This window comes from Canis lupus, chromosome 38 (assembly GCF_003254725.2).
Source record: "Canis lupus dingo isolate Sandy chromosome 38, ASM325472v2, whole genome shotgun sequence".
NCBI classification, from domain to species: Eukaryota; Metazoa; Chordata; class Mammalia; order Carnivora; family Canidae; genus Canis; species Canis lupus.
This window is the reverse complement of record NC_064280.1, coordinates 2,407,864-2,416,015: the sequence shown is the minus strand read 5'-3', so window position 1 is coordinate 2,416,015 and position 8,152 is coordinate 2,407,864. Positions and strand designations below refer to the sequence as shown.

The window sequence follows — 8,152 nt, the reverse complement described above, 5'->3', positions numbered from 1 at the left end:
CAATGATCCCTTCTACACTAGTAGACCATTTGGGGGCACCTACTGTGTGCCTGGTAGTGGGTCTGAGACGTGGTCGTGTATCCTGTGTTTCACTTCTGGGGGCAGGAAGCGTACTGGCTCCTTTCAGAGCAGTGCTAGGGCTTCAGTTCTTTCTGGAGCTGAGCCCAGTCTGTGCCCCTGGCCCCCTCCATCTGTGGGTCCCTCTCCTCCTCCATCTGTGGCTTGCTCTCCTCTGAAGGGCAAGGCCAATGGCTCGCTACCCCTCCCCACTCCTCTTCCTGCAGAGGAGTGCTCCCCCTCCTGGCTTAGCCTCAGCTCCAACCATCTCCAGCCCCAGTGGTGACTTAGGCCGACTAAGGCTGAGGTTCAGGGTGACTGTGTGCCCTCAGAGGGAATGGGGGGCACCGGAGGCTCCTAGAAAGGGAGTTGCTGCAGCCTGTTCCCCAGTGGAAGAGGCTTCAGTGTCCAGGCTGGCCCCCCATTCTCCGGAAGGTGTGGGCACGGAGGAGAGGGACGGCACCCAGTAGTGTCTGCTGATCTCTGGTCGGCCTGCAGGCAGACCCCCAGGAGGGTGGCAGGAGTCAGGGATACCTCTTTAAGAGCAATGCTGCCCACCGGCCTCTGTAAGCCTCTGTTTTCTCATCTACTAAATGGGAATAAGAATGAGAGGGTTTGCGTTCCTGAATGGTCAGAATTAACGGGGCCTCATGCGTGCATGACACACAGTTTTCGCTCAAATATTCATCCCTGTCCCTTTCTCCTCTGTAATTTCCTCTTACTGTGTCCATCTGCTGTCATCTCCTTGCCCCGTTCGGGTTTCTTTCGGCGTCTGGGCCGGTCCCTGCCAGTTCCTGCCCAGCCTCCGTTTGGTCCCGGCTTCCTTTCCCCGCCTCCTGGTGGCCCCGCCCCTCCCGCTGCTGGCGGAGCCCGGGCTGCCCCGACCACGGGACAGGGCGGGAAGGTGGCAGTCTCAGCTTCTCATTAGAGGCCCAGGAATGTGTGGAGTCATGAGGGACAATGAGAGCCAGCGACAGGAAGAATGGGGCCTCTGTCGGGGCAAGAGAACTTTCCCCCATCCTCAGCCCAGGTGAATGGGAGCACCTGAGGGCGGGAGGGGTGGGGAGGAGGCCACAGGTGGTAGGCATGGGGGAGCAGCAGAGCTCCCTGGAGCCGGCCACCATGGGAATGCTTAGCATCTGTCGGCTTTTCTCGGGAGAGCTCAGACCTCAAAGGTGACCGCCTCTCTCCCTGGGGACAGGGTCAGGGAAGCTATAGAGAGAACGTGCCAGTGGGCCGCCCTGGGCCCCAGCAGAGCTGCAGAAGATTCAGGGGTGAGCACAGAGGAGACAGGAATAGTGGGGCCCCAGCTTGAGGGTGAGTCCTGAGGGTCCCCACCAAGTGGTGAATTTTCACTAGAAAGCGGATGCTTAATATTGGAGGAAGCAGAGAAGGAGGCCAGGGGAGCTGACCTGCTTCTCCTTCTCCACATTCCAACGAGGTCTGGATGGGCCACCGCCTGAGACCTGACAGATGTTCTTTCCCCTCACCGCCCCTCACCCCACGTCTCTGGCCCCAGAAATACCTTGGAGACACATTGCCCTTTCTGGAGCTTACTTGGGGCTTGTCGGGTGGGCTGGGCTGGCCAGAGCTGAGGCTTTCATGTGCCCAGGGCCAGGAATCTGAGGGGATGGCCAGGTGAGGGTGGACCGCGGGGCCAGATCTAGCTGCTGTGTGGATCTTCCAACTACATGGACAGGCAAGTGCAGGAGCGGAGGAGGTGGAGGGACACAGGGTGGGGGCCGCAGAGATGGGGAGGGGCAGCCAAGCAGGAGAGGGGGCCTCTAGGGAGCCGCCTCAGGTCTCCTGCCAAAAATTGAACCATAAAAAAGCTGGAGGGGAGCAGCAGGGGAAGGAAGGAGAGAAAGGAGATGGGGAGGCAGGGAGGGAGGAACAGCCCCTCCACACCAATAGCCCGGCAGGGGGACGTGAGTAATACATGGCTGGTTCAGAGGGAGTGAGATCAAAAGCGAGTAGATACAAGAGGTTTGTGCTTCACCGACCAGACAGCCAGAGGCTCAATGAGACCTTTGTTACCCAGGCCCAAGTCAGGGTTGAAGGAATACCTGACCTCCCCCGCCCGCCCAGCCCACCCCCACCCCTACCCCACTGGCCACCGGGCTGGGGGAGGGGCGGGCCAGGCCTTCTCAGTGAGTCAAGTTGAGTTGGGCACAGCTCAGGCCGGGCTGGTGGGCGGGAAGAGGGAGGAGGCCTGCCCTAGCTGGGCGTGGAGCTTCTGGGGTAAGTGGGGGAGTGAGTGGCTGCCTGGAAGGCAGGAAGTGGCTCTGCAGGAATTCTGAGGGAGACTTCCAGGGCGAGGGGGCCTGCCAGGTGAGCCATCCCTTGGACCCCAGCCCCTGGCCCCGGTGTCACTTGGGAGGGGACTGAGGGTATTCTGCTTGGAGTCCATGGGTTCTTTTACAGGTCCTGAGTCTGGGAGGTGGGGACCCATGGGAAGGAAGGCAAGGAGAACCAGAGGTTTCTGGGGTTGGGGCAAATGCCCAGAAGTTCATGTGGGAAGTTAAAGGATGTCCAGCAGTTTGGCTCCCAGGTTGGTTAAGATGTGTGTGTCTCTGTGTGTGTGTGTGTGCGTGTGTGTGCGCGCGTGCATGCCCTGTGGCTGCTGGAGTGTGGGAAGCCCAGTTAAAGGGGGTCAGTCCAGCCAGGGTCCTGAAGAGAACCAGTGAGCTTGTCCCCTGAGGTGACCGTGGCAGCTACTCCTTGGCAGATGGTCAGGGTCTTGCCTGGTCCTAAGGCCTCTTACTTTCCTGTTGGAGTCTGAATTCCCTGAGGTTTCCCTAAACATGGAGTTCCCTATCCTCGGAGGCTGATGCTTGCCCACAAGTGACCCATCACGGGAGAGGAGATGAGGAGATAGTCCTGTGTTTAGAACACATCTTTTCCAAGGTTTGAGACCTTGGTTCCTCCCTGTCTCCCCCAGCTCTTCTTGAGTCCTGGAGTTGCATGTGCCAACCACTGTGTCTTACGAGAGAGAGAGAGAGAGAGAGAGAGAGAGAGAGAGAGAGAGAGAGAGAACCAAGCACAGCATCACCCAGGGATGGGTCTGAAGCTAGCTGCCCTCAGCTGCTGGGGATTTCAAGCTCAGGCTCTCTTTTTTGCCTCCACCTGGGTCTGGAAACAAGCCCCACTTTCCTCTAAACCACATAAGAAGGAGTATAGCTGGTAGGCAGCCCAACTTGTCTGGGAATTGTGGGCCAGCCCCCAACCTTGGGGGTGCTCAAGCCACACGACACTTGTTCACTCCTCTAAAGAATAGAACCTCTGGTTCTTCCTTGCCTTCCATCCCACACTCAGGTCCTTCTCTCAGCCTTCCTTTACCCAGACCCTCCCTGGCCCTCTCTGTGTCGTGTGGCTGGACTCCGAAGGGTTAAGTGTAGTAAGGAGAGCATCTAATATGGGGCCAGCCCTGGGCGCTGGCAGCAGTGCCATTGAAAAGATCCGGCCTTGCTCTGTCCGGGAGGGGGTGGTTAAGGACGCAGAGCAGGGGGCTGGAGACTAATTATAGGAATTTGAGGAGGTCCTTTATGGCCAGGAAGCCACCCCTCCTCATACCCCGGAGTGCGGCCCATTGTGTGGGGGACTTTGTGGGGCCAGAACTGGAAACTCATTACTGGGAAGGCTTTCATGCTGGAGCCAGGGCAGGTGGTGGGGGATGGTGAGAGAATGTAACCTGGAGGCCCAGTACCTGGAGGGTGGAAGGGTGGGTGGGGAGGGTGGGTGGGAAAGGGGAGTGAGGACTCCCAGGCACCCCCAGCTCCCCACATCCTTTTGAGATTCCCACCGCTGGACCCCCTCAGCTCTGCTGTGGCCTATGGCTTTTCATTCCTATGTGATTGCTGTTTCTAATTCATGTAGGGCTAAAAGCCATGGGCTACAGTGAGGGGCGTGCTCCTTCTCCTGAGATCTGCACCTCCCTCCCCACAGGACCATGCTGGAAGCCAGGCACAAAGGGGGCACCAGGAGGGGTTTCCATTTGGGGATGGGGCGTGTGGGGGACCTGGTAACGGAGGGCCTGGTGCCAGGCTCTGTGACCTTGGCCAAGTCACTTCCCCTCTCTGGGCCTGGTCCCTCACTCTGAAATGAAGAGGCTGGACTGATGATTTCCAAGGGAGATTCCCTCTGAGAATGAAGACACATTCAGAGGGTGTTGAGGTCTGTAAGTCGGTGCCTCGCCGCACCCCCTTTTGCCAAGTTACTGAGGACTGGCAGGACTGAGCAGAGATTTGGGGGCTGGAGTCAGGGTCATGGGGTTACACAGCACTCAGGCCTTCACACAGTGTTCTCAGGACATCCCATGCTTCCCGGCCTCACTCACTCACTCTGTGGTCGGCTAGGAATCCACAGCCTTCTCTGCCTAGAGAGACCTCAGGGTCTCTGTCAGTGGCAGAAATGGGCATGCTCAGGCTGGCCACTTAGGGAGAGAGGGTTCAGCAGGGGGTAATGAGGACGGCATCTCTCCCTAGGGGCTGCAAGGTGGGCTAGGGAGGGGGCTTCCTAGCCCCCTGTCTGCTACCCTGTCCTCCCAGTCTGTGACTAGTATCCATTCTCCCTGCTTCCTGCTGCCTGCAACTGATCTTGCCTGACTCCCCATGCCCCTTCCTACTCTCACATTCCTGCCCTAGCCCTCAACCCCCATGCAAATCTGCCTAACTCCATCCTAGGCATCCTGGAATGTTCCAGCAGTTGGAAATAAGGCAGGGCAGTCTGGCTGGAGCAGTAGAGGAAGCAGCCTCCCCTTCCCTCCCTTTCCAGCCCCCAATCTGTCTAAGACAGACCACCACTAAAGAATCAGAGAGTACTGTATTTGGTATTGAGAATCAGAAGGCAAGTTACGTATAATGTCTGGGAGCTCTTAATCTCCCTGACCAACATCTATCTTGCTAGGTACCAGACAAGATTCTATCCATCTTACCTGTACTCATTTCATCCTGGAAACAAACCTAAGAAAAAAGTACTATTATTATCCCATTTTACTTTGGGAAGTCTGAGGCACAAGGGAGCTAAGGAACTGGCCCAAGTTTATACGGCTAGTAAGGGACAGAGCTGGGATTTGAACCTGGGCTCTCCCTACCCCACCATGCTGGATACGGAAGAAAGTTAACAAGCCAGCACATGGGAAAGCACTCTGGAAGATGGAAATTGCAGGATGCATATCCACAAACTGGCCCCATGGCCCAGCTCTAACCACCTTGCCCCTCACTGGTTTTCCTTTTCCAGCAAGAGCACAGGGGGAAAACATCAAAACAATAGAAGAAGCAAAGAAAGTGCAAGCCGTTGGGTTTTTGCTGGGACTGCTCCAGACACTTCCCCACTTGCTCTGGCTTGGGTGGTGCAAGGCACAGGGATGAGATCTGCTAGGCTTTGTCACTTTCCGTCTGGGTCCTCTTTTCCAGAGATCAGAGGTGGCTAGAACCTTCGCCCACCTTCCTCCTTGTCCAGCTGCCCCCAGCTCAGAACAAGCCTATCCTGTATTCCTTCCTCGGCTCAGTGGACATCCAGGCACCTAATTTACTCCCTTGGGCTCCCCGATCTGTTCTAATCGCCAAGTCAGGTTGGAGCGGCGCCCCCTTCCTGCTGCTGCAGCTGGGTCCCTAACAGGAATCCCAGTGCACAGTTTGCCTAGAAGTCCCCCATCCCCCCACCCCACACACAACCTGGAGCCTGGGAGGGGCCTGGACGAGGGGTGCAGATGACCAAGCCAGTTTCTGCCTCTATAAAGCTCCAGCAAGCCAAGGCTCTGAGGAGGGCTTGCTGGGTAGGTAGTCGGTTGAATGAATTGTGAACTGGGAGGAAAGAGCAGCGGGGGTAAAAGCAGCGAGTTGCCATAAACAGGAACCCAGAGCAAGCCCACCCTCGCTGGGCCCCGGGCCTAGGGCGCTTCTGGGGCTACCAGGTTGCAGCTTCTCTCGGGGCTTTGTCTCTTGGCCACTGCCAGTGTTGCAGGCCTGGAGGAGATATGTAATTATTTATTTCACATAATTGTTCAACTGAATTGAATAGGCAAGCTGGCCTCATGCCCTTGGTCTCTGGAGGATTCACGGATCAGAGGGCTGCGTCTATCCTGGTCCCTGCCTGCAGACGACTGAAACCTCAAAACTGTTCTGAACCTCCGTCTTTGTCACGGTCTGCAGAGATACCCAGCATCTGACCTCCCTTGAGAGAGCGGCCCCGTGTTTAACAACACAGAGTTTCAAGTGGATCTCTGGTTGTGTGTGTCCCATTTTTTAGTGGAAGTGGAGTTTCACTGCTAAAACTCTGCTCCTTTCAAATGCAAAGACTATTTAAAACAAAACAAAAAGCCCTTCCCATTGTTAGAAGGGGTTGGCACTAACGTTTGACCTCTGGAAGCCCTTCTGGCACCACCAGTCTGGACCACTGTGTTTGTTCCCAGCTCCTGCTGCATGTCAAGCTGACAACCCTAGTCACACTTAGGAGGACTCTTAGGATGGGCCAGCCTCAGCCAAGCGGTAGACCTCCTGGGAGGCCCCGGAGGTCAGGGTCTAATGACATCTCAAGACTGCTAGTGGTCTGACCTTGCAGTTCCTGTGGCCCCCAAGTCTCTCAGAACCTCTGGCCAATGCTTGTTTGTCCTCAGTAGTCTTGAAAGGTGGGAGGAGCTTCCTCTCTCTCTCTCTCTCTCTCTCTCTCTCTCTCTAGGTGGGCAAGCAAGAAATAAGCGGGGCTGGAAGCCATCAAAGGCAGAGAGGACCTTGGCTCCAGATCCCAAGGAGCTCAGTAAGCCAGAGGCTGGAAGTCAGTCTCAAGCAGGCCAAGAAGGAGTTAATCTCCAAAGAGAATGAGGGCTTCTCCCAGACTGGAGGCCGATGCCCAGCTTTGCTGCTGCCAACTCTGGGAAGAAGTCCTGGGATCTGTAGTTTGTGTCACCACCCACCTCTGGCCTGCCTGTTTATCAACACAGTCTTGGAGACTACAGTTCCCAGAAACCTGCAGAGGCCAGGCTTTGGGGGAAGGGGTGGGGTGTGAGGCTTGGTGGCAGCAGGAGGGAGAGGGAGGAGGTGGGGAGAGAAAACCCAATTCACCCCCTTCCTTTTTAATTCTTTCTCCTGGTGTGTCTGCTCCACCGCCCGAGCTAATCCCCCAAATCCGGTCTTCTAAGCCGCAGCTGCTTCCCTTCGCAGTGATGAATGGCTCGGGGAGGGAAGGTGAATTCATATTTTAATTACTGAGGCGCGGTGCTAAGGGGAGCTGGGGAGGGGGCGGAGGGCTCAGCATTGTTCTGGAGGCGTGAGGCTCCCCTCCTCACTGGGTCACTTCTCTTTTGCCCTTTACCTGGGGTGGGGGGGTGCAGAGTGAGGCTGGCGGTGGGGGGGTGGGGGGGACGCCTCCTTGGAAGCTACTCTGCTGCTTTGCGAGGTGAGGGGATGGGGGTGGGTGTGAGGGGAAATCTCCTTTTTTTTTTTTGTTTGCTTGTCAAAGGATTCCGGGCATGTCCCAACACTTATGAATATCTCCCTACCCTTCCAAGCCCCCTACCGCCATCCACTTTGGTGGAGGACACTGCCAAAATTTGAGGCACCTAGGAGTTCGTGGTCCGCCAGCAGTGAAGCCCTGGCTGTCTCCTCTCTTAGTTTCTAGCCCTCTCTGAGACCCTCTTCCTCTTGATCCCACCATGTGTCCAAGCGGTCTCTAGCCCACTGCTCCCTTTTGGCTGGAGGTACTAGGGCTGGGGAACCCTTAGAGGGTACCTGGTATAGAGAGAAGATGCGGGGTGGAGGGCCAGGGGAAGGAGTCAACAGGGAGCCCAGGAACCCCCTGATGGTTGGGGATGATGAGCTGTGGGTTGGCAGCTCCTCTGCTTGGGCTCCCACAACGCTGGCCAAGCTGAGGATCCTTCTCGCCCCCATACCCTAGATCATCTCAGACCTGAGCTGGGCAAAGGCCAGAGAGGAGGATGGGGAAGAAATCTGGGCCACCAGCTTGCAGTCCCATGCAGCCAACTGTGAGCTAACAGAGGTTGGTCCAGTGGCCGCCTTCTTTCCCTTCCTATTCTGAGTTGATGGGGCTGATCTTTCCATCCCTTGGCCCCTTGGGGTAGAGGCACGAAAGCTGAGGG

General features: G+C 56.7%; 1 protein-coding gene across 3 annotated transcripts in view; it reads left to right on the top strand.

Annotated features, from left to right (window-relative positions):
* The first annotated feature begins 814 nt into the window (after positions 1-814).
* Positions 815-8,152, top strand: part of BLACAT1 (BLACAT1 overlapping LEMD1 locus) — a 16,981-nt gene continuing 9,643 nt past the window's right edge. Inside the window, exon 1 of one of the 3 annotated variants that reach the window (XM_049106851.1) lies at positions 815-1,087. The gene's annotated coding sequence lies outside the window, so the exon portion shown is untranslated. Of the gene's footprint in view, positions 1,088-2,053; positions 2,389-3,819; positions 7,242-8,152 lie in introns of those variants that run through there. The other 2 variants (XM_049106849.1, XM_049106847.1) reach the window with 2 other exon arrangements.